General features: G+C 39.1%; 1 long non-coding RNA gene across 1 annotated transcript; it reads right to left on the reverse strand.

Annotated features, from left to right (window-relative positions):
• Positions 1 to 4,877: 4,877 nt before the first annotated feature.
• LOC145156835 (uncharacterized) lies at positions 4,878 to 7,082 on the reverse strand. The gene is made up of 4 exons (XR_013736934.1): positions 6,478 to 7,082; positions 6,190 to 6,289; positions 5,833 to 6,028; positions 4,878 to 5,160 (listed from the first exon to the last, which is right to left on the reverse strand). It is a non-coding gene; the product is annotated as an uncharacterized LOC145156835 (long non-coding RNA).
• Positions 7,083 to 27,499: the final 20,417 nt, after the last annotated feature.

Raw genomic sequence — 27,499 nt, forward strand, 5'->3', positions numbered from 1 at the left:
ACTTGATCTTCTTGGAAGCCTAGCACCACAAATGTAATGCCTCTAATGGAGTCACACCCAAAAGCTAGCAAGAAGGAAACATGAAGGAGAGAGAGTAGGGTATGCAAAAATCGGCCCTAGGGTTCCACCAAGGAAGGAGTGGCCCAATTTAGGAGCTGGGAGGCTCCTTATATAGCTGAGGGATCTAGGGTTTAGGGAAAACCCTAATACTCCTTTGCTTGGGGCCTAAGCTAATCCAAAGGCCTTATCCAAAGCCCCTTGGACGAAATCCTTAGGGTTTCCCCTATAGATTTTGTCCACCTCCTTCCAAGGAGGTTCTGGAGCCTTCCACTCAACTATTTGATAATTGCAAACTAGTCCCTACACTTTATAATTAATACAATTAACCCCAAAATTAATTCTAATTAATTTCTGGCTAACTATTAATTAAACCTTATGATTTTTAATTAATATATTAATCCTTTAACATACTAATAAATCATTTATATTAATTTATTAATCTTATAATAAATCAATATCTCTCCTTTCATAATTTCCTTGTCCAGTTGCTAGGTTTGAGGGCAACCCAAAAGGACTGTGCTGCTATCAATTCAAGTACATACCAATTATAGTTATGGGCTTAGACACCTAATCCAACAACTTTGACTTTGACCAAGGGTTTACCAGTTGACTTCTGGGGGTATTTTGGTAACTTGGAAATTTATGGAAATGGATTTATGGTAAATATAGGTGGTGGAGTTCGCAGCTGTGGCTCGAGAGTTTGAGCTTATCACTACAATTCGACAGTTGTGAGGTGAGTTTTCCTCACTATACCCAAGGGTCTAAGGCACCAAGGCCGGCCCTTTTGGATTGTTATCCTGATATGTTATGCTAGTATGATCTGTTAGATCAATATCCTGGTAGATAGTATGGTATTATGCTATTATGATCTGTTAGATCAGTATCCTGGTAGATAGGATGTTATTATGTGGTTATGATTCGTTAGATCGGTTTGTCTGTCTATAAACTGTTATGTGATTATCTATTATATGTGTACATGTTTGATTGGTGGTTGAGGCTCATCTGCTTTGTGCAAGAGCCAACAGACCTGGGCATTCCAACCCAATGGTTGTGGGCCATGAGTATTCCATCCCGATGATGATTGGGCTCGTAGTATGAGGGCATTCCAACCCGATGGTTGTGGGCCTGGGGTATTCCATCCCGAGGATGACTGGACCTATAGTATGATCGGCATTCCAACCCGATAGTTGAGGGTCTGGGTATTCCTACCTGATGGTTGATTGGACCCATAGTATGTTGTTTGTGTTATATGTATGTTGATGTACGTATGGGTATTTTGGGGAACTCACTAAGCTTCGGGCTTAAAGTTGTTGATTTTGTTTCAGGTACTTCTGAGGATCGCGGGAAGGCGAATGCATGATCGTACACCTCCTATTGTTTATGATTTGATTCTGGGATAGTTTGACACTAAACTATTTTGGAAACAACTTTTGTAATAATCAATGGTTTTGGAATATTTTTAAAAGTTTAAATTTGGCATGATTTTTATGGATGTTGCATTAAATTGATATAGTTATTTTTTTAAAAAAATTATATAAATATACTATTAAATAAATTAACTATATTTATATTTTAATGTTCATCAAAAATATATTATATATGTTTCAGGATAAGAAAATAAACTTTTACTTATTGTTTCAAAATTACTATCCGAAATAAATTATTAAATTCATTAAAGTACTATGAAATCTCTATATACAATTAAAATAAAATAAAAAATATCTTTTGTTTTTATTTAAAAAATGACATGATAATAAATATATATTTATAATTATAATATATCATTTTGTAATAAATGTTCATATATAAAACACAAAAATCTTATAGTGTTGGCCGTTAAAAAAATGAAAATCATTTACAAAAAAGTATCATGATCTTTCTAAGATACTTCTAAAATGTTTACAATCCATAGCACCCGTGAATAGGGGTGCAAATGAGCCGAGCCCGAGCATCGGGCTCGTTTAAGTTATACAATGCTCGAGCTCGAGCTCGATTCAAGCTTTCTTCTATTGAGCTCGATTCAAGCTCGTAAAGAATTATACTAGCTCAGCTCGGTTTCGAGTTCGACTTGTTTTCTGTCTAACTTATCTAAATAAGCTTAAGTTCGGTTCGAGCTCGTTAAGAAGCTCGTTTACTAATACACTAAATCTCTAATTCCCTAAATATGTTTTATTTTAATATATAAAAATAATAATAAACTATATTATATATAGACCTGTTTAGGATCGCGAGTCTAATCGAGCTTAATGACATAGGCTCGAGCTCGAACTCGTTTAACAAACGAGCTTAATATTAAGCTCGAGCTCAGCCCGAGCTCGTTTAAAATCAGTTTCGAGTCTAGCTTTTAACGAGCCGATCCCGAATAGTTTGGCTCGTTTGCACCCCTACCCGTGAAACATTTTTTTTCGAATTTTTCAAATCAAAATTCTTTTGAAAATTAGAAAAACTAATGGATATATTTTTTTTTTCAAAGATCATGTTAATTAATAAACTTTTGTTATTAATTTTTTCAATAAGTAGATGAATCATTTATGTTTTCAACATAATCAATTGTAAACAAATAATTTATACAATTTATTTAATGGAAAAAACAAAATTATTTGATCTAATAAATAAACAAATTGAATAAGTTTTTTAATAATAAAAATAAAATAAAAAAATTCATTTAATTGTTTGGTTTTTTTTTCATTAAAAATAAAAACTCCACACAAAAAGTTGCTCCAAACGATAAACTTTTAATCTATCCTAATGCTTTATTTTATTCTGATGAATATTATAAATCAAACACAATATACAAACAAGTAACATGAAATATCATTAAATACTGAATATCTATATGGACCCAAGGGGAGAGGTTGAAGTGTGAGTGATGATATATGCATGCGTCCCACGCAAAGCAAGCTCTAGTTTCTTCCATGTCAAAAAAACCTATACAAGGCCGCCAACCATGAAATATATATATATATATATATATATATATATAATCTTATTAAATCATAGTGTAGCTAATACATTTAAAATGAAAAAGGAGATGTATAATATTTTCATATATATATATATATATATATATACTACTAGTGTACCCGCGCGATGCGGCAGCGCGAGATACTGCCTCACGGGTGATAGTTTCCATGCGGCGATTAGTTTCTTTTTCGTTTCAGATAGTTCAATTCAGCCTTTTGACGGGTTGTTTTGTGTCTGATAGTCCTTTCGGTAAATACTTTCTAGCTAGGTAAGTAGACGTGGGGGCGTAATAGTTTCATATCATGTCTAATCTGTTGCTCTATGTTCTTTTATCGGTATATAGTTTTTTTGTTTAAAGTTTTTTTGTTCGGGCGTCGATTTGTTGAACGTCAAATACTTTCTAGTAATAGTCATTTGTTGGTTTATAAGTGCTTTTATCGATATACATTGTTTTTTCACTGTTAGTTTCATTATAGAAACATTATCTATAATATACGTGGTTGTTTTAGATTAAAAAGAAAAGTACATTGATTGATTTTGTAAGGTAGCGCAATGAAGCAACATGTAAAAGTATATATTCCAAAAGATTTGAGGAGACATTTGTAAATAATATTATATTTGTGTATATTTCATTTTATCTGTTGAAAATAAAATAATTTATTATTGTATTTACTTTCTATTGAAAAAAATATTTACTGTAATTACTAAAATATTCTTTTATAATTATATGTTTAAACTTGATCATTCTCAAATACATCGAAATTATTGTCAGAAAAGAATTTATTTAAATTTGAGTTAGCTAATATTTCTTCACATCCTAATAAATTGTTTTGGAAAAGAGTTAGCGGCACAGCTTGTTGCCTGTTTATCTTAATACGTAATGATGTTTGAAAACTAAGTAACACTTCGAAAAAAAAAATATTTGATCCGCTAATCCCTTCATCGGTTTATTTTATAATTTCTGAATTTATTTTAGATAATTAGTTAGTTTTTAAAATATAATATAAAAATAAACCACTAAGCTTTATTTCAAAACGTGTTGTTAATAGCTTAATAATAGTAATACCAACAAACCACTAAGCTTTATTTTTAAGTTTTAAATATATATCAAAGATTCTAGTCTCAGTATAGTCCAGACCAGTCCAGCCTAAAAGTCTTTGCATTCATATTTTTCGGTTTAGATTTGGGTTTTTAGGCTCTCATTAATCGTTTGGCGGCCGTGAACCGATTATGATTAGGGTGTTTGGCAGAAATTGGTCAAAATCGGTCAAACTCAGACTTGACGGTCCTTGGCGGTCATAGACGGGAAATATTTAAAAAATTCAAATTTTTTTCTTTTCAAAATTTACACCAAAACTTTTAAAATTTTAAATTTTCAAGTTTTCAAATTTATAAATTTAAAAATATTATAACAAAATTTTCAAATATTCAAATACTTATTTTTTTATGATATAATAATTTTTAAATAATTTTATTAGTAATTTAAGATACCCGATCAATCTCGCCTAGTCCGATTAACATTCAACATTTAAGGTTTCGAGATTATGTGCCATAATTTTTAAAATATACATATTGTGTCATTGAATCCAAATTCATTTTATACGAAATATTAATAAAACAATTATACCTAAAAAGTACAATAAACAATACATATGATAGTATAAGAAAAGAAATCAAATATCAAAAAATCATATTCAGATCTTAAAACAAAAAATCATATCGCCATTTTCTATCTTTAAAAGTGGTAAGTATAGCATTAAATCCGCACGAACTTCTTCCCAAAGACCCACATAATTATTTTAAAACCAACAAATTGCAATAAAAATCATCACTGATAAATACAACCACTATTTTTTATTACATTATTAATAGTTTTTACATTCAGTAAGCTATCAAGATTAATTACTCATGAATTCCAAGAACAATCAATATAAATATTGGTTAATTTTCTTATTAATTCTTTTCAACACAACGAAAGTCTGGTTCACAACTGTACAAAGGATGACACAATCGAAGATCAGCATCCCATTTTTTAAATATATCTTGAGTTTTTAGCTTCCCTTGAACGGAAAACCACCGAATGAAATTATAATTTTAAATTATGTTGAAATCAAACCAGGTGAAACCATTCATCTCCTGCAAAAAAAAAAAGGGAGAATGAGTTTAATTATACCCCTTACAAAAGATTTAGTTCACATTTCTTTAGAATATTAAATTGATGATACACTTGCAACATACAAAGTATAATGCTATTTCTCATAATGCTCTTTCATATTATGATATTAGAAACATCTGGCTAAAAAATTCTAACAAATCAATTACACAAGGATGCACACAAAGCTTAACAGAGAAATGCACAAATGTAAAATTCTACATATCGTCATTTATCTTACCCCCTCCCACTAATGCTTTCTGCAAAGCACCATCATTTGAACCATCAGTAGTAAATAACAATAACAGGAAAAGTAGGAAGTGACGATGTACAAATAAACAGAAAAATGAAAGTAGGATGCCAAGATGTACAAACAAATGATACAATAAAAACTTTATCTTCTTTGATCCAGAAGATGAAACATAGATGCAACTTTTAACTTATCAACTAAATTGTAGAAACATGTGAAAACTCAAAATCACAAATAGGTAATAACTTCAATTTATGAAGAAAAAAAAATACTGATTACTGTAAATTTGTTTCTACAAAAAATCAAATCTTCCAGAAGCAGGACCTTTGTCTCGTCTTCTTTTTTATATAAATGTAATTGTAAGGCATGTTATCATTTAATTATTGCAGGTGGAGAATAAACTTACCGAATACCAACTTGTGAATCATGAACTTCCACAGGGTGCACGTTTCCTAGGAATATTGGATGATTTTGGTTTTGGTGATATTCAAAATCAACAACCAATCACTTTATACACACACAATTGACAAACAGGCCAGCCAAACCTACATACTTTTAGTCCAAAGTTCCAATTCCAGTCTCTCGAAAACAACAATAAGAATCTGGAATAGATGAAAAAACTACTTAATATACAAATATGACATACATAAAAGTGAATCGATACCAAAGCAACATCCAAAAAAAATCATTCACCCAACTTATAACTGAAGTTCATAATGGTGAATAAATACTTAGAAAATTAAGAATGGATAGTAGCATATACCTGAATTCTTAATAGGAAGTTTGTATCTTTTTCATGGGATTTTTCGTGTTGGACAAAATGTATACCTTCAAATAACCCATTTCATATCAAAATGTCAGATCTGCACAATGAATATGTCAATGTTAGACATAATAGATATATGCATAACAAATTATACATATTTATTGAGAGGTAAAGAGAAAGAGGAATGTACACAAAAATCTTTAAGCAAACCTGTAAAAACATAAATTTAAACATAACATATTATGGGGTTTCTTATAAATAGAAAGGGAAAAAACAGAGATTTACCTTGTTCCCAAATTAGGGATTTTCTTATAGAGAGAAAGAGAGATGGTTTGAAAATCGTAAAATCCTTCTGATTAAGCTTGGCAGTATTTTGTGGCCGTAGGAAGAGGCGTTTGATGTGCTTCAAGCTTCTCCACTGAAAAGATGGTTAAAAACAGCGAGAAGGTTGATGACACAAGGGTTTTAACAGCAGCGATGGCTCAATCTTCTTGGAAACGACGATAGTTTAAGCTTCTTGATAACTACGATGATGAGAGGGAGGAGCAGGTTGCAGAGAGATTCGAGTGTTGGTGAGGCCCGGATCACCAGATACATATAGAAAATGACACACTGGTAAGGGAGGTGGGCCGCCGACACATAACCACCAGATGGTGGCGGAGGTGGGGTCAGTGGCGATTGCGTTGTCTGTGACGATGAGTGGTGGCGGGGATGGATAGTAAGTTAGGGTAGCGAGAGGCAGAGATGGATCGTAGTGGTAGGAGTTGCGAGGGCAGAGAGATGGTGGAAACGGAGGGTGTTGCGAGGTTGGAGAGTGGATGCTGCTTCACTGCTGGTCGATGGTGGTGTGGGAGAAAAAAGAAGCATCCAATTAGGGTTTCTATGTAGGTGCTCCTTAATGCTACATTACGTTTTTAATTTAATTTAATTGATACCTTATATGTGTAGTGAACAAAAAGCATAACGTGATTGTACATGATGTATTGGATTTTGTACCTTTTAAAATTCAAGTAATGTTGAATATGCTTTTTATATATATATATATATATATATATATATATATATATATATATATATATATATATATATTAGGGGATAGGGAATATACATCACAACCCTATGTAAATTTAGGTACTAAACCTCTAAATTATGCAATTTTATATTAGTAATATAACTGATTCAGTTTTCACTTGGTAAATATACAATTCCCCATTGCATTTCTTTTCTCTATTATCGTTTAACCATCCATGTTTTCTTTCCTCCATCATCGTTTATTACTTCACGTCAGTGAACATTACTATTTTCCATCATCACGAAGGTCAAAGATAATTAACATTTTTGCTTCTCTATCAAAATTATTTGCTTTGATATTGAATCCGCAACGTCAAGTGTTAATCATGAATCCCCTAATTACAATCTTTAGCTAATAAAATGACGTAGTTTCATGAGGTTTAGTACCTAAGCTTAGGTGGGGCTGTAATGTATATTCACTTTTCCCATCTTATTATTATTATTATTATTATTATTATTATATATATATAGGGGTGAGATCCAACTCATAGTTTCCAAAGAACTAAAGGTGGAGCGTTAGATCAAAATTAATTCATTAAGGACATCATCGTCATCTTACCAATTTCACTTAATGTTTAATTTTTTGAGTTATTGGAAATATTAATAAAAATGTCTAAAAATTAACATGATAAATCAATTTTTCGGATTTTTTAAAAATGAATAATTATTTTTGATTTTTTTAAAAAATACCGATTTTTGAACTTTTTTTAGAAAACATGATTTTTTTAAAAAAGTGTACAATTTTTTTTAAACTACAAATTTTTTAAAAACAATAACTTTTAAAACCCAGTAAATTAAGAAAAATAGAATATTAAAAAAAACTATAATTATTTTAACCAACAAAAATCAACGTTTTAGGTGCATGTATGCATATTTTTTCGAGTGCATTTATGCATATTTTCTTATACTACAATATTCGTAAGAAATAATAAAAACCATTTTATTTACTAATTTATAAACACAATAGTATAATATTTTATTCGATACATAATAAAATAAAATAAAAATGCTACAAAATTTCAAAGCGTTTTCACGCCTTCGTGTCAAGATTTCCATATTTTTCTTCAATTTATCACTTTTTACCTCTTCAATATTTTTCACATATGCTTCTATATCTACAAGAAATTTTTTTTAAAAAAATTGATTAATCCAAGAACACTCACAAAAATGCATATGTATATATCATGTAAAATTAACATGTGATTATATAATGTGATATTCACATGTGATTGTATTTTTTAAGATTTAAATGTGAAATTCATAAGAAATTTTTTTAAAAAAACTAACGAAGAACACTCATACAAAATGTATGTGTGCATATAGATGTAATTCATATGTGAATCACATATGATATACATGTATATCACATGTAATTCATATGTGATTCACTTGTGATTTACATGTGAATCACATGTAATTCATATGTGATTTACTTGTGATTTACATGTGAATAATGAATTACATGTGATTCATATGTGAATTACATGTGATTTACATGTGATTCCAATGTGAATTAGATGTGATTTACATGTGAATCACATGTAATTCATATGTGATTCACTTGTGATTTACATGTGAATCACATGTACTTCATATGTACATTTTAAGATTTAAATGTGAAATTCACAAGAAAAATTTTAAAAAAATAACGAAGAACACTCATACAAAATATATGTGTGCATATAGATGTAATTCATATGTGAATCACATATGAGATACATGTATATCACATATAATTCATATGTGATTCATTTGTGATTTACATGTAAATCACATGTAATTCATATGTGATTTACTTGTGATTTACATGTGAATCACATGTGATTTACATGTGATTCCAATGTGAATTAGATGTGATTTATATGTGAATCACATGTACTTCATATGTGATTCACGTGTGATTTGTATGTGAATTACATGTTATTTACTAGTGAATCACATTTGATTCATATGTGATTCACTTGTGATTTACATGTGAATCATATGTGATTCATATGCGAATTACATGTAATTCATATGTAAATTACATGTGAACCACATGTAATTCATATGTGATTCACTTGTGATTTACATGTGAATTACATGTAGTGCAAATGCTCAAAAGTTGTTATAGGAATTGGCAGTTCTAATGTTAGGGAAGAAAGCAGATTTTACCATTTTGGACCACAACAACTCTTCATGTGTTGTTTGACTAGATATATCTTAAGCAAGTTTCTTAACTTCTCTTTTTAAATTTGTATTCTTGAAGCTTTAAAAGTAGCATTACATTCACACTTGGTAGACCAACACATAGATGAAATCTAACAGTAAAAAAACACAAACATGCTACTGACTTTCTATTAATGGTCACAATTATCAAAAAATATATAAATAACTAAAATAAAAAATTCTCATAAACAATAGATAAAAAAAAGCACATATTCATCTGATTGTGAATGTTGATGTATGATTTCTAAAAACATGTTCTTGTATGACGTTTCATATCCAAACAATAGATAAACAAGACATTCATTTTTTATAACATCAATAACTTCATGTAACACCTCTGATCACAATTGCTTTTAGGAAGCGTGATTGAATTTCAAGAAAAATTGAGATTGTGAATTTAAAAAACAACGAGATCATGAATTTATCTTAAAACAAGTTGGAATTAGTTCTAAACATACCAGTCGGCAACGTATGTGTTCTAATTGATTTTATCTCTAGATTTTGACCACCAATTGAAGCAAATGTTTTAGCGTGTATGTATATATGTATATCTACATGTATTTCTCTGCCAATTGAAGTTAATTTATTTTTCATAGGCAACGTTACTAAGGTTTTTGACTTTTTTTTTGTTTTTTTATCAATTGAATTTTCTTTTGCAATTCATACCATATTATCGATTCACAATTCATGATAAAGCGAAGAGATTAAATATAATTACATTGTGTGTGTAAGAGACACTTCGATGCCCCACAATGGAGGGGATCCAATACTTAAATAGAAAAGAAAATTACACAAAGACTACCTCAAGAATGAGTAAAATACAACAGAAATAAATACAATAATTTATTCTAGCTATTATCTCCCCGCAAGCGAAACGGTGGCGGACCAAGACGTAACTTGGCACGAAAGAACTCAAATTGAGGAGGAGGAAGACTCTTGGTGAAGATATCCACAACTTGAAGCTTGGTTGGAACAAAACGAGCGTGCAGCCTCCCCGACGAAACAAGCTCACGAATAAAATGATAGTCTAAGTCAATATGCTTGTCCCGTTTGTGAGCAACGGGATTTTGAGAGAGAAATATGGCACTTTGATTATCAAAAAGTAAGGTAGGGCGATCAGGTGGTAAAGCATGCAACTCACGCAAAAGATGAGTAACCCAGATGATCTCGGCAACGATGTTGGCCATATCACGATACTCAGACTCACAACTGGAGCGAGAAACCGACAACTGCTTTTTAGCACTCTAAGAAATAAGATTACCACCAAGAAAGATGGAGTAGCCATAGGTGGACCTACGATTCTCAAGACAACGAGCCCAATCAGCATCCGATTAACCCAAGATGGAGGTATGATGTGGCTTCGAAAAGGAAAGACCGAAATCCAAAGTGCCTTTAACGTATCGAAGAATGCGTTTGACATGCTGATAGTGAATGTAGGTAGGAGTCTGGAGAAACTGACTCACTTGGTTAACAGCATAGGAGATATCTGGTCGGGTGATGGTCAAGTACTGAAGAGCCCCTACAAGGGATCGATAGTGAGTCGGATCCTTGTAAGGAACACCATGACTGTTGAATACTTCATTAGTAGCCAACGGAGTGTGAACAGGCTTAGCTTCCAGAAGATAAGCACGATGAAGAATGTCATGGGCATACTTAGATTGGCTAAGAAATAGACCATCGGAAGATCGAGTAACCTCAAGGCCAAGAAATAGTTAAGATCTCCAAGGTCTTTAATAGAAAACTCCTGATAAAGTTGAGAGATAAAGGAAGTAAGAACGTTGTCCTGATTCCCTGTCAAGATGAGATCATCAACATATACCAGTAGATACATAATGCACGAATCTTGAGAGAAAACAAACAAGGAGGGGTCAGAGTGATTGCATGTGAATCCATTACGAATGAGAAAGCTGCTCAGGCGCTGAAACCAAGCCCTTGGGGCTTGTTTGAGACCGTAGATTGCTTTGTTGAGGCGACATACATGATTGGGAAAAAGAGAATCATCAAACCCGGGGGGTTGTTCCATGTAGACAAGTTCATTTAAATGCCCATGAAGAAAGGCATTATTAACATCAAGTTGGTGAAGTTTCCAATTATGTATGACAGCCAATGACAGAACAACCTGAATAGTCGATGCTTTGACAATTGGACTGAACGTATGAGAGTGGTAAAGCCCTGGAATTTGACTAAACCCTTGAGCGACAAGACGAGCCTTGTAGTGCTCAATGGATCCATCAGAACGATACTTGGTACGGAAAATCCATTTGGAACCAACCACATTATGTGAAGTCGAACGAGAAACCAACGTCCATGTGTGGTTATTAGAAAGAGCAGCCAGTTCTTTTTGCATAGCATCCGTCCAATGTGAGCTTTTGATGGCAGACTTGAATCCTTTTGGATCACGAGAAGCAAACAATGCAGTAAATAAGGGGTTGTTAAGTGTTTGAGCTAGATCTGCCCGATGTTTAGGTTTAAAAATACCATATTTAGCACGAGTCGTCATTGGATGTGTTGACATAACCGTAACGGATGGTTGGTTAACTTGGGTTGTGGGCTCGACAATCGTGACAGAAGGCTCACCCGTGATGCAAGTAGATGGGCTAGTGGTGGCAGCTGGGGAGGGAAGGCCAGACGATGGAGATGAGAGCCCATCTGGTTGGGATGAAATAATATTAGGTGGGGAGGGGCCATCTCCATCATTGTCATCTGAAAAAATATCACAAGGAGCTGACGGAGTTGTTGAGGTAGGGGCAGGAGCTTTCGATGGAGACGAGATCATAGATGGTGCATCGCGAAAGGAATGCAGCGGTAATAAAGAGGCATCTGAGTTGTTATTTTCACTTGAAAATGGAAAAGAGCTTTCATCGAACCGAGCATGACGGGTGATGTAGACACGAGATGTGATGGGATCAAGGCAACGGTATCCCTTATGTTGAGATGAGTACCCCATAAAAATGCAAGGGAGACTCCTCGGGGCTAATTTGTGTGGCGCATAATCACGAAGATATGTGTAAACTCGGCAAGCAAATACCCGGAAGTTTCCATACGATGGCTGGCGAGAGAAGAGAACCTCAAATGGGGACTTGCCGTTTAAAACAGGCGACGGAAGCCAATTAATAATATACATTGCTGAGGAAAAAGCATACACCCAGTCTGTGGTAGGAACATGTCCATTAAATAGCATAGCCAACCCTGTTTCAACCACATGTCGATGTTTATGTTCAACACAACCATTTTGTTGGGGAGTGTACGGGCACGAGAGCCTGTGAAATGTGCCATTAGTAGCAAGAATGTTTTGCACACGATGGTTGACAAACTCCGTGCCTCCATCACTTTAAAATAATTTAATCTTCCGCGTGAATTGGTTTTGCACAAGGTTTATAAAAATAGATAAAACATCATAAAAGTCAGATTTCGCACGTAGTGGATAAAGCCAACCAAATCGAGAATAATCATCCACAAAAAGCACATAATATCGGTAACCCTCAGCCGAGGTAACCGGTGAAGGGCCCCATAAGTCACAGTGAATTAAATCTAACGGGTTTGAAGCCCTTTGTTCATTAACACCAAAAGATAAACGTCGACTTTTAGACAATTGACGAGCCAAACACAAAACCGGTTTAGGAAGTATGGAGGTAACACATAAACTATTCAAAAGCAATATAGTGTCAGGTGAGACGTGACCCAACCGCAAATGCCAAAGCTCAAAAGATGCCTTTAATTGAGAGGTAGCAACAAGAGCTTGAGGCCCGGAGCATAAAACATACAGGCCATTTTCACATCTTCCTTGGGCCAAGACTTGCTTCGACTGGCGGTCCTGAATATAAAAGTACGGTTGTGAAAATAAGACACCCAAAGGATTATCAGTAGTTAGTTTACTAATTGATAGAACATTTTTTTCGATAGACGGCACCACCAAAACATCTTTTAATTTGATATTCGGCGTAACCATAGCATAACCAATATACGATACGAGAAGTTTATTACCATTTCCAAATGTAACAGAGGCTTGCCCAGTATGCGGTGTGGCAGAAGTAACACTCTCGGGAGAAGCCGTCATGTGGTCGGTAGCCCCGGAGTCAACATACCAATCAGGGCAGATGAGGAAACATGACACTGAGCTTGAAAAGCCTTGGCAAGATCAACATCAGGGGAAATCGCCTTAGTAGCAAACTGAGAAAGATTTGGGCATTGGTTTGCATAGTGCCCATTTGTCCGACAAAGTTGGCAATGAGGGGGGCGTCGGCCTCTACCACGACCACCACTGATACCACCACGAGATCGGGAAGGGTTACGACCTAGAGATGAGGGTGGGTGGGGAGTGTTGTATGCTATAAAGGCTATTGGTGGTGAGGTAGATCCATGAAGGGATTTGAGAAACATTTCGTGACTGTCTGCTTGGGCAAGAAGGTCCCTAAAAACTGGTACCTGATGAGAAGTGCACACAGAGGTGGAAAAAGTCTCAAAAGATGGACCCAAACCACACAGAAACCAATGTAATTGATCGAAAATGTCCACTGGAGCCCCAACTGCAGCCAGTTAATCACATAAGCTTTTAAACCTTCGGCCAAAATCTGCAACAGAGGCAGACCCTTTTGACGACAGGCGAAGTTGGTCCCTCAAATTTTGAATGCGTTCGATCGATGAATTGTTGTATGCGGCTTCAAGGGCCAGCCAAATACTCCGGGCAGTTGGTAAACCAATAATCTCAACAACTACTTCCTCAGTTAGAGAGGCTTTAAGAATAATAACAGCCCTCTGGTCAGTCAAATACCAAGAAGAAAAGAGAGGATTAGGGACCAATTTTTTGCCTTGGGTAATTTCAGGATCGGGAGGGGATGATGATCCATCAATATGAGAAATTAGGTTTTGATAGGAAAAGAGAGGGATCATTTGATTCTTCCAAAGGAGATAGTTAGAGGAAGAAAGTTTGATGGTGATCATGTGGAGTAGAGTGTTCATGGGTAAGGTAGTATCGTTGGAAGAGGAAGACATCACAGGAAAAAAATTTGATAGCGGGAAGGAAGAAAGAACAGAGCCGGAAGGAAGAAAGATCGAGAGGAAAGGAGGGAAAGGGTCAAGACCCACTGAATTCCAATACCATTTGTGTAAGAGACACTTCGATGCCCCACAATGGAGGGGATCCAATACTTAAATAGAAAAAAAAAATTACACAAAGACTACCTCAAGAATGAGTAAAATACAACAGAAATAAATACAGTAATTTATTCTAGCTATTACATTGGAAGATCAGATTAATAGAACCAAAAGAATATGAACACCAGAGAGTTCTAAAACTTACCAGGTTTGAAATCATCGAACACAGTAAGGGAAGAAATCGATTGTAGAAATCGGTGGCATTAAAAATCGGCTTGAAAACGATTGCAGAAATCGATTGCATAGATAATGACAAAACGATTGTAGAAATCAATTCTAAAGGTTGTAGGAACATATGTGTCATTGTTCTCTCCGACTTCGACTTGAATCAGGTCAACACAAACAAATTTATACCGATTTTGTTCTAGCATCTTCGCCTTCACCATCAATAGTGGTCGTTAATGTAATAAAAACGATGATCGGACTGGACCATCGCAGCAACAAGATCGATCGGCAATGGCAGCTTTCAGGTTATAGCGTTAGAGACTGGATAAAGGGGAGTGAGAGAATAAGAGAGAGACGTAACGATGGGAGAGAAAGAGTATAAGGATTTGGTTTGACCTGAATCACATATTGAATCTGATTTAGGGGTATAAATTATGTTATGTAACGCCCGCAGATTCGGGCTAGTCAATTTAGAGACAAGAAGCGTCAAAAATGACATTTTGATAGAAGATTATTTAGAATAAATAATCTTAACTAAGTTATAGTATATGCCACAAGGGTTCCGTACATATAAAGAACGCCGAAATCCGAGTTATAACGAAGAAGTTATGACTCGTTGAAGTTTTACGGCTAAACCGGCACGACACCGCGTAATGTAAAAAGTGAATTTTTTGATAAATTACTTTTTAGCCTTAGGAATCTAAACGAAAGTCGTAGTATATGTTAAACCGAGAACGTAAATAAAAAGAACGTCCAAATCTGACTTCGTATGAGAAAGTTATGATTTTCTAGGATTTAGCATATCAGTGCACAGCCCGGAAATCGAATCTTAGTTCGATCGATTTTTAGCCGACACAACCTAAATGATAATTGAAGATTTCATTAATAGGAGTTCAACAATAAAAAGACAGTCGAAAACAGAGTCCGTATGTAGAAGTTATGAATTTTACACGGTCGTTAGCAGTGTAATCTTCTCATACTGTTAAATTTAAAATCAGTCGAGAATTAACTGATGGAGTCAAAAGGAGAGTTGTAGATATTGTCAATACCTAAGCGTGAATATAAATAACGTCGAAAATGGAACTCATATGCGAAAGTTACAGAATTTAGAAGTAGGAAGGGTGTTGCTGTGAAATGGGTGACATGGCGCGATCTGAGCCATTGCTTTCTCCCCACGTCTTGCCACCAGATGGTGACATGTGGCACCAACTCGACGATTTTGACCCTATTCCAGCCTATAAATACCATGCGAGAGTGCCTTCATTTTTCACACCAAAACCCTTTCACTTCTCTCTCTAACTTCTCTCTAAGCCTCCCAAAACCCTCCCAAAGCCCTAGTAACTTCAAGGTGCTAGAGGAAAATCCCCAGAGCATTAGAAGGCTCCGAGAATAAGATCTTTCATCTCGGAAATTCTGCCCCCGCAAAGCCCGGTTCCTAGCCAAACCTCCCGGTAAGTTAGTTATGTTTACCCTACTTCAAGTATAGCTTATGTTTAAGTTCAATATCATTATTATGAACTTATAAACAATAAATATATTATAAAATATAATATACAAAGTCTTATTATAATATCTTTTAACTACTCGCGGTACGGGGAATCTTGTTTGAAGGGCCGTATAGGGTTGTTGGATTTCAGAAGTGCTATAATGCCAAAATGGTCCTGCCCTTCGGTGTTTCATGTCTGGCCTCTGTCTGTACATAGTGGTTGAAAAGTATTGTTTAACACTTATAAAACAATATCCCTCATAAATAATCTCTATAAATATTAGACTAAAATCTAGCAATAATGATACTAGGTTTCGTTGAAGGAAAAAAAAATCATTAGAAGCAAAGCGTTGCCCGAGTTTGGAATCATCACTTTAACAAGTGAGTGCATAATTACTTTCATCTTACACATAAATATGAAGTATTTATTATAAATTACGTGCTATGTGTGCATATTATCTGTGTTCATGATATCTATGCTAGATGAATGATTTATACATGTTTACGTAATTTAAACTGCATACGTGTTTTTATACTTATAAATATATATTGGGTAGCGATGGGTGATGAGGGATAGGTGATGATAGAAAGGTGATGATAATTAGGTGATGATAGATAGGTGATGATAAATAGGTGATGTGAGATGAGAGGAGATACCATAACCTTGATCGGCGATGTGGCAATGTGGCAATGTAGTCATCTACCAGAGTATAGATGGTGACCGCGGACTATTCTAGACAGTCATGTGGAAACACCAACAGGTTCATAACCAATAGGTGATGAATTACGAGTTCAGGCGGTGTTGTAACTACGTATTCATGCGATGATACTCTAACCCTTACTATGAATTACAATTTTCAGGCAATGTTGTAACTACGTATTCATGCGATGATACCCTAACCCTTACTATGAATTACGAGTTCAGGCGATGTTGTAACTACGTATTCATGCGATGATACCCTAACCCTTACTATGAATTACGATTTTAGGCGATGTTGTAACTACGTATTCATGCGATGATACTCTAACCCTTACTAGACACGTATTGAGGAAGTAACCCCCGAATCAGTATTGTCTATGCGATGTAGGCGATGATCCTTAGGAAAAGTCCTTAGGAAAAAATATATAAGAAAATGTGATGCAAGGAGATGAGAGGTAAATACGATATAGGAGATGACCCTTAGGATAAATCTTAGGGAACAAATATATAAGAAAATGCGATGTAAGGAGATGAGAGGTAAATACGATGTCGGAGATGACCCTTAGGATAAATCTTAGGGAAGATTAAATGAAGAAAATGGGGATGGGTAATTGGGTTAATTGTGTGATGATGAAACATAATGACTTTATTATTGTGGGTTGAAAACCCTATGTACTCACCAGGTTTCCCAACCTGACCCATTCAGTTTATTTGTGTCACAGGTGTCGATACGAAGCTACATTACACCGAGAGATTAAAGGAGTTGTAAATCACTAGTGTAAATGAATATAAGGTCTGTTTATGCTTATGTTTCAGTATTGATGATGACATCCCAAAGTTTTAATATAAACAAAATTCATTTCTTCAGAAATGCTTTGATAATATATTTATCATGTTTTTCTGGGAACAAATTCCGCAATATTATTCCTTAAAAAGGATACTCTGATTTTCATATAAACATACATAAAATTTTTAAAATGACCGTGAATTTGGGGATGTCACATGTTATCCCAAAATGCCCCTGGTTATTTTTAGTTTGATACCCCCGCCTCTTCTTTTTTCTAAGTATTTACAAAACTTCCACAAATCATCTTGACTTTCTATTATTTTGATCTAACGGCCCTCGTTTAGTTCTCGGGTTCTCAGAAAATTATAAGTTCTCAAATGATCCTTCCCCCCTCTCTATCTCTCTCTCTCTCTCTCTCTCTCTATATATATATATATATATATATATATATATATATATATATATATATATAGGGAAAAGTGAATATACCCTTAAGGGTATATAAGCTTAGGTACCCAAACCCACATTAATATGTCGTATTGTTTGATATATTCATTATAATGTTCTTAAACTTCAACCCTAACTTGATTTACTTTCAAAATTTTTGAAATTTCACTATTATCTTCCTCTTACATCACATATTTTTGCTGAACACCTACTAGGTTATATGTAACACCCATAAAATTCAAGCCAATTTAAAACTTTTAAAACATATCCAAACCATTAATCATTACAAAACTTGTTTTCAAAATGTATTATATCAGAGTATCCCAGAAGCAAAATCATAAAAAGTGAGGAGCTGTACGATCACGCTTTTGCCTTCCCACGATCCCCTGATGTACCTGAAACAATAAACTGAAACTGTAAGCCCGAAAGCTTAGCGAGTTCCCCCAAAATACCCATACCCGCAACAATACTCATATAATCATAAACAACATACTATGGGTCCAGTCAACCATCGGGTTGGAATACCCCAGCCCCTCAACCATCCGGTTGGAATGCCAACACACTATGGGTCCAATCATCCTCGGGATGGAATACGCCAGGCCCACAACCAACAGGTTGGAATGCCCACATACTATGAGTCCAATCATCCTCGGGATGGAATACTCACGCCCCACAACCAATAGGTTGGAATGCCCAGGTCTATTGGCTTTCACACAAAGCAGATAAGCCTCAACCGCCAAACAAACATGTGCACGTATAACAAATATTCACATAACAGTCTATAGATAATACTTGATCTAACAGATCATACCACATAGCACATAATACCATCCCATCTACCGGGATGCCGATCTAACAGATCATACCACATGTCACATAATGTTATCCTACCCTCTAGGACACCGAGCTAACAGATCATACTAGCATAACATAACCATATAACAATCCGAAGGTCCGACCTTGGTGCCTTAGACCCTTGAGTATAGTAAGGATAACTTACCTCGCAACTGTCGTCTGAAACTAGAAAGCTCAACTCCCGGATCACCAACACGAACTCCACCACCTATAGTTACCATAAAACCCTTTTTCATAAATTTCCAAATTGCCACAATACCCTCAGAAGTTAACTGGTCAACTCTTGGTCAAAGTCAAAGTCCACAGTCAAAGTCAACAGTCCATGTTGACTCGACTCGTCGAGTGTAGTTCACCGACTCGTCGAGTCCTACCTGAACTCGAGAAGTCGTGAAATCCTTGGTTGACTCGTCGAGTTTCCCTTTAACTCGCTGATTTCATACGTGTCCAAAGGTTGGGAAAACCCTCGTCGACTCGCCGAGTCACTCGACTGACTCGCCGAGCCCACGACAACCTTCATCGGACTCGCCGACTCGTTCGTTCAACTCGTCGAGTCTACGACAATCTTCATTGGACTCGCCGAGTCGATCATACAACTCGCCGAGTCTCTTCAGTCCTTTATTCATACAGACGATTTTAAGCCATGCTAAGGCTCCAAATTGTAGATCCAGCTTCCTAATCCACGTTTATCACGTAAAGTTGCAAACTTTACGTGCATGCAAGGCTCTAATGACTCGTAATGCCAAAACTAAACTTGAAATGGAGTTTAACTCAAAAGGAAGGGTTCATACTTGCTAAAGCTGTAGGCTTTATAGACCTAAAGACCAAGGAGAGTTCAGATCTGAAGTTGCAACTTCATATCTTAGCTCATACCCAAGAATAGCTTCATAACATGATGAAAAGCCCTAATCCTCAACCCAAAAGAGATCTAGAAGGAAAGAAGGTCAAGGTAACGACTTGATACCTTCAAATGGTGCTATCTGAGGTAGATTTCAGGTCCACACAAGCTCCTTGCTGCTAGCTACTTGACCTTCAAGATCCCTTTTCTAAGAATCTTCTTCCAAAGCTTGAAACACACAAATGGAGCACACACACGTATTTGGGTTTTGCTGAACTCTCTAGAGGCTGCAAAGGGAGGCTAAGGGGAAAATGGCCCTTTAAATAGGATGCAAAACCCCGGAATTTAGGGTTTCATCCTCCAGCTCCTACTCGTTGAGTCCCTTATTGGACTCGGCGAGTAGGTCACTAAAACACGCGGCCCAAGCCGCTGCTACTCGACGAGTAGGGCAACCAACTCGTCGAGTAAACCTTGAAAACAAGAAAATTCTTATATAAAATCGATACCTGAGAATCGGGGCGTTACAATTCTCCCCCACTTGAACTAGACTTCGTCCTCAAAGTCTGTTGCGGTGAACACTTACGGATAATGCTCCCGCATCTCTGCCTCTGGCTCCCACGTCCACTCGGACCCCTTCCGATGCTCCCACTGTACCTTCACCAAAGTATCTCTTTGTTCCTCAGAATCTTCATCTTTCTCTCCAGTATGGCCACGGGCCTCTCCACGTAATTCAGGTGCTCATCGACCTGAATATCATCCAGCGACACCACCGCCTCCTGATCCATGATGCACTTTCGCAGCTGCGAAATGTGGAAAGTGTTGTGGATCCGACTAAGCTCCTCCGGTAGCTCTAGTCTGTAAGCCACCTTGCCAACCCTGGCAATGATCTTGAACGGCCCAATATATCGGGGACCCAATTTTCCCCTCTTCCTGAAGCGGATCACACCCTTCCAGGGCGAGACCTTCAGGAGTACCATGTCACCGACCTGAAACTCTAACTCGGATCGACGCCGGTCGGCGTAACTCTTCTGCCGACTCTGAGCGGTCTGCAGCCGCTGCCTAATCTGCTGAATCTTCTCGGTAGTCTGCAAGACCACCTACGTCCGACCCATCACCCTGTGACCAACCTCACCCCAACAAACCGGGGTGCGACATCTCCGCCCGTACAACAGCTCGAATGGCGGGGCGCCAATGCTGGAATGATAGTTGTTGTTGTAGGTGACCTCTGCAAGCGGTAGGTGGGAATCCCAGCTCCCACCAAACTCAATGACACACGCCCTCAACATGTCCTCGAGGGTCTGAATGGTCCGCTCGCTCTGACCGTCAGTCTGCGGATGGAATGTTGTGCTGAAGTGCAATCGCGTGCCCAACTCCTCGTGGAATTTCTACCAGAAACGGGAGGTAAAACTGACATCCCGATCAGAGACAATGGAAACGGGAACCCCATGGTGAGACACGATCTCGCGAACGTACACGTCGGCCAACTTCTCGGCCGACGAACTCTCCCGAATCGCCAAGAAATGGGCGCTCTTGGTCAATCGATCCACGATGACCCATATAGCATCCAATCCCTTCGCCGTCCTCGGCAGCTTGGTAATGAAATCCATCGTGATCTGTTCCCATTTCCACATGGGAATCTCTAGAGGCTGCAGCTTACCATGCGCCCTCTGGTGTTCGGCCTTGACCATCCTGCAGGTCAAGCGCCTCTCGACATACCAAGCGATTTCTCGCTTCATACATGGCCACCAGTAACTCAAACTCAGGTCTCGATACATCTTGGTGGCTCCCGGGTGAATAGAGAAATGAGACTTATGAGCCTCCTCCATGACCGTCTGCCTGACCCCACCAGACATCGGAACCCAGACCCGACCGCATCAGGTCAATAATCGCCGACTATCCTGCACAAACCGGGTATTCTCACCCTTGATCATCTCCAGCTTCCAATTCTCCGGTCGCATGCCCTCAGCCTGGGCATCTATGATCAAGCTCACAAGCGGAGAATCCACCGCTATCCTCATACATACCGCTGGGGTGGAAGGCCCAGCTGACTTGCGGCTCAAAGCATCCGCAACCACATTCGCTTTACCAGGGTGGTAAAGGATCTCGCAATCGTAGTCCTTGACTACATCCAGCCACCTGCGCTGCCTCATGTTCAGGTTCGGCTGATCCATGATATGTCTCAAGCTCTTGTGATCCGTGTAAATGGTACAACGGACCCCATAAAGGTAATGTCTCCATATCTTGAGGGCGAACACCACCACCCCCAGCTCCAAATCATGCGTAGGGTATCTCGTCTCATGCGGCTTGAACTGTCGCGACGCATAAGGTATCACTCGTCCTCTCTGCATGAGGACCGCCCCTAAACCTGTGATGGATGCATCACAGAACACCACAAAATCCTCAAATCCCTCCAGGAGTGTCAAGACTGGGGCCTCGCACAGTCGCTATCGGAGGGTCTCAAACGCCCTCTGCTGGTTAGGGCCCCACCAGAAATCCACCCTCTTCCTCGTCAGATGAGTGAGGGGTACCGCAATCTTGGAGAAATCATGTATGAACCTCCGGTAGTACCCTGCCAATCCCAAAAAACTCCTGATGTCTGAGGGAGATTTCGGAACCTCCCACTGCATAAGCGCCTCGATTTTGGCCGGATCGACCAAAATACCCTCCTGGTTAACGAGATGTCCGAGGAACTGGACCTCTCGTAGCCAAAACTCACACTTCGAGAACTTGGCGTACAGCCGTTCTCGTCTCAGAACTCCCAATAACTCCCGTAGATGCTCCTCATGCTGCTCTCGGGTCTTGGAATACACCAAGATATCATCTATAAACACTATGACCGAGCGATCGAGCATCGGTCTGCAGACCCGATTCATCAGGTCCATGAACACTGTTGGCGCGTTGGTGAGCCCAAACGGCATCACCACGAACTCGTAATGTCCATAACGAGTTCGGAACGCGGTCTTCTCCACGTCCTCCTCTCTGACCCTGACCTGATGATACCCAGACCTCAAGTCTATCTTGGAAAACCAAGATGCGCCCTGCAACTGATCGAAGAGATCATCTATCCTCGGGAGTGGGTAACAGTTCTTCACCGTTAACTTATTTAACTCCCGGTAATCAATGCACATCCGGTGTGAACCATCCTTCTTCCAGACAAAAAGAATCGGTGCTCCCCATGGAGAACTGCTAGGTCGGATGAACTGCTTGCCCAGCAGTTCCTGCAGCTGTGACGACAGCTCCTGCATCTCAGGTGGCGCCAATCAGTACGACGCCTTGGCAATAGGGGCCGCACCAGGCACCAAGTCGATCTAAAACTCGACCTGCCTCTCCGGAGGTATCCCTGGCAACTCCTCTGGAAATACATCTGCAAACTCTCTGACCATAGGAACATCGGAAACCGAAATCTGATCCCTGGCTCGCGTATCCAATACATACGCTAGGTAACCTGCACTCCCATGCTGAATATATTGCCGAGCCATGGCGGCTGAACAAAACCCTGACCCCGATCTGGTGCCCTCGCCATATATAATCAACTCTCCCCCACTTGGGGTTCGAACCACTACCCGCTGACCCTCGCAATCAATCATAGCACCGAAACGACTGAGCCAGTCCATCCCCACAATCACGCATACATCCCCCATGGGGATCAGAATCAAGTCTATCGGAAAAGGTACCCCGAAGATCTCCATCTCGCACCCACGGTAGATCGAAGAAGCCGAAACCCCGTGTTCGTTGGCGATAGAAACTCGCAACGGACACTCCAACTCTCTTACTGGCACTCTGAACTCCCTACTAAATGTCTAAGATACAAAAGACCGACTCGCCCACGAGTCAAATAAAAACAGTGCAGGTAAGGAGTTCACTAGGAACGTACCTAATCACAAGTATAACAGATAAGCATACAACAGATATAACCAATGGGAGTAAGGATAGAAACATACCAGCAACCACATCCGATGCTGCCCTGGCCTCCTCGGCTGTAAGCTGGAAGGCACGACCCTGAGCCTTCGGAGGCTCTGCCCTGACTGGTCTCCCATCTGTGATCCTCAAGGTAGTCGGCGCTGGCGCCTGCGCCGGCTTGACGGCTAGTAGAGGACACTGGGCCTTCATATGGCCCACCTGCTCACAATGATAGCAAAGCCTGACTCCAGAAGTCGGAGTCGATTGCCTGCAATCCCTGGCCAAATGGCCCTGCTTGCCACATTGGTGGCACCCACTCCCTGTCCGGCACATCCCTGAATGAGTCTTCCCGCACTTCCCACAAGTGCGGCTTGGCTGTCCCCCAGTCCTAGTATCAGCGGTCTTGGACCGCTTTGGCGCCGGCTGCGACTGTGTCGGGGCCTGCCGCTGCTCCCTCAACTGCAGCTCAATCTCCAACTCACGCCGTCTAGCGGCCTCCTGCAACTCCAGAAGAGTATCACATTGTTGGGTGGCAACAAACTGACGGATGTCAGTCTTGAGCATGCTCAGATAACGGGTCATCTGAGCCTTCTCGGAAGCAAACTCCGGGCAAAACATCGCCCTCTCAGTGAACATACGGGTGATCTCCGTCACCGACTCCTCATCCTGTCTCAAACTCAGAAACTCCTGCGCCAAACGTTCCCGCTCGACCCGCGGAATGTAACGGGCGCGTAACATGTCCCTGAACTACTCCCAAGTAACAGCAGCTCTCTGGTCATCAGTGTACGACCCAGTCGCAAGTCTCCACCAGTCCTTGGCCCCGGACCTTAGCAGGTTCAGAGCACACCTGACCTTCTGGTCAGTAGGACATGAATAAGTGAAGAAACACCCCTCCACATCCGAGATCCACCTCATAGCTTTGATGGGATCCTGCGTCCCATCAAAAGTAGGGGGCTTCGTGTTATCGAAGTCCCTGTATTAAAAAACTAGCCCCGCTCCCCCTCCTGCCGCTGTTACAGACGCGGTGGCTGCAGCAGCAGCTGTCTCAGTGAGGGCTGCATATCTGCCGTCGAAATACTCCATCATAGCGGACTTAATAGTCCCGAACAAATCCGGAATCTGACCTCGGACAATCTCGACCACCTCCTCGCAAATGATCTCCCTGACCCGATCCTCTGTCAACATTGGCCCCTCCTGGCCGATAATCTCAGGTGCCACTGGGGCCTCCTGATCACCCTGTCATGATCCTGATCCAGACCCCGTCGTGAAACGTCTCGTAACTGCCATTATGAAACATAACAGGAAGATATCAGACAATCCGCATAAATAACCAGGAACCGACTAATCCCTAGGGGTTGTGACTTCCTTGCTACGCGTATGGGTCCTGTGCTTTCAGTAGTACGTGCCCATACTACCTTTCACACCTACCCATATTTGTCTCAAGTATCACCACAACACCCTAACAATATACATAAACATAGCAAGCACTCAATCCTCACTCCTAGAGGAAAGCTAACTGTCTCACAACTGACCTACCGGTCCCACACAACTCACCCATCCATGAAACTTCCACCAACCCTGCAGCACTAATGTATGCTAGCCATACATAACGCTGGACCCTATAGACTTTCGAATATCCAATCCTACCCTAAGCTCCCAATCAGACAAGAACAGAACATAAGGCTAAATCAAACATTCTCAGGCTATAAGATCTTAATTATGTACGGCCGTGATGCATACACTAAGCAACTACAATAATGATGTCAATTTCATATAAGGAAAACCCTAGGCTATCAGGCACCATACAATCAGACAACTCTATCATGCAATTCCTGAAGATCCCTAGCCTAGCACTAGCATGATGTTCTAACATATCACATAATCAAATAACTGTATGGTATTTTGGGGGCTACTTACTGGCTCCGGCTGATCGTACATCCTGCATCCTCATTTACTTATTTTGAAAACCATTTTAGAAATCATTTTGAAAACCTTTCCTTAATTTGAGACTGGATTCACACGCATGTTCCTCCAATTCACTCAAAACAAGGCTCTGATACCAACTTCTAACACCCATAAAATTCAAGCCAATTTAAAACTTTTAAAACATATCCAAACCATTAATCATTGCAAAACTTGTTTTCAAAATGTATTATATCAGAGTATCCCAGAAGCAAAGTCATAAAAAGTGAGGAGTTGTACGATCACGCATTTGCCTTCCCACGATCCCCTGATGTACCTGAAACAATAAACTGAAACTGTAAGCCCAAAAGCTTAGTGAGTTCCCCCAAAATACCCATACCCGCAACAATACTCATATAATCATAAACAACATACTATGGGTCCAGTCAACCATCGGGTTGGAATACCCCAGCCCCTCAACCATCCGGTTGGAATGCCAACACACTATGGGTCCAATCATCCTCGGGATGGAATACGCCAGGCCCACAACCAACAGGTTGGAATGCCCACATACTATGAGTCCAATCATCCTCGGGATGGAATACTCACGGCCCACAACCAACAGGTTGGAATGCCCAGGTCTATTGGCTTTCACACAAAGCAAATAAGCCTCAACCGCCAAACAAACATGTGCACATATAACAAATATTCACATAACAGTCTATAGACAATACTTGATCTAACGGATCATACCACATAACACATAATACCATCCCATCTACCGGGATGCCGATCTAACAGATCATACCACATGTCATATAATGTTATCCTACCCTCTAGGACACCGAGCTAACAGATCATACTAGCATAACATAACCATATAACAATTCGAAGGGCCGGCCTTGGTGCCTTAGACCCTTGAGTATAGTAAGGATAACTCACCTCGCAACTGTCGTCTGAAACTAGAAAGCTCAACTCCCGGATCACCAACACGAACTCCACCACCTATAGTTACCATAAAACCCTATTTCATAAATTTCCAAATTGCCACAATACCCTCAGAAGTTAACTGGTCAACTCTTGGTCAAAGTCAAAGTCCACATTCAAAGTCAACATTCCATGTTGACTCGACTCGTCGAGTCCTCCCTGAACTCGAGAAGTCGTGAAATCCTTGGTTGACTCGTCGAGTTTCCCTTTAACTCGCCGATTTCATACGTGTCCAAAGGTTGGGAAAACCCTCGCCGACTCGCCAAGTCACTCGACTGACTCGCCAAGCCCACGACAACCTTCATCGGACTCGCCGAGTCGTTCATTCAACTCGCCGAGTCTACGACAATCTTCATTGGACTCGCCGAGTCGATCATACAACTCGCCGAGTCTCTTCAGTCCTTTATTCATACAGACGATTTTAAGCCATGCTAAGGCTCCAAATTATAGATCCAGCTTCCTAATGCACGTTTATCACGTAAAGTTGCAAACTTTACGTGCATGCAAGGCTCTAATGACTAGTAATGCCAAAACTAAACTTGAAATGGAGTTTAACTCAAAAGGAAGGGTTCATACTTGCTAAAGCTGTAAGCTTTATGGACCTAAAGACCAAGGAGAGTTCAGATCTGAAGTTGCAACTTCAGATCTTAGCTCATACCCAAGAATAGCTTGATAACATGATGAAAAGCCCTAATCCTCAACCCAAAAGAGATCTAGAAGGAAAGAAGGTCAAGGTAACGACTTGATACCTTCAAATGATGCTATCTGAGGTAGATTTCAGGTCCACACAAGCTCCTTGCTGCTAGCTAC

The sequence above is a fragment of the Lactuca virosa genome, chromosome 2, assembly GCF_052849685.1.
Source record: "Lactuca virosa cultivar CGN04683 chromosome 2, Lactuca_virosa_CGN04683_v6, whole genome shotgun sequence".
Lineage (NCBI taxonomy): Eukaryota > Viridiplantae > Streptophyta > Magnoliopsida > Asterales > Asteraceae > Lactuca > Lactuca virosa.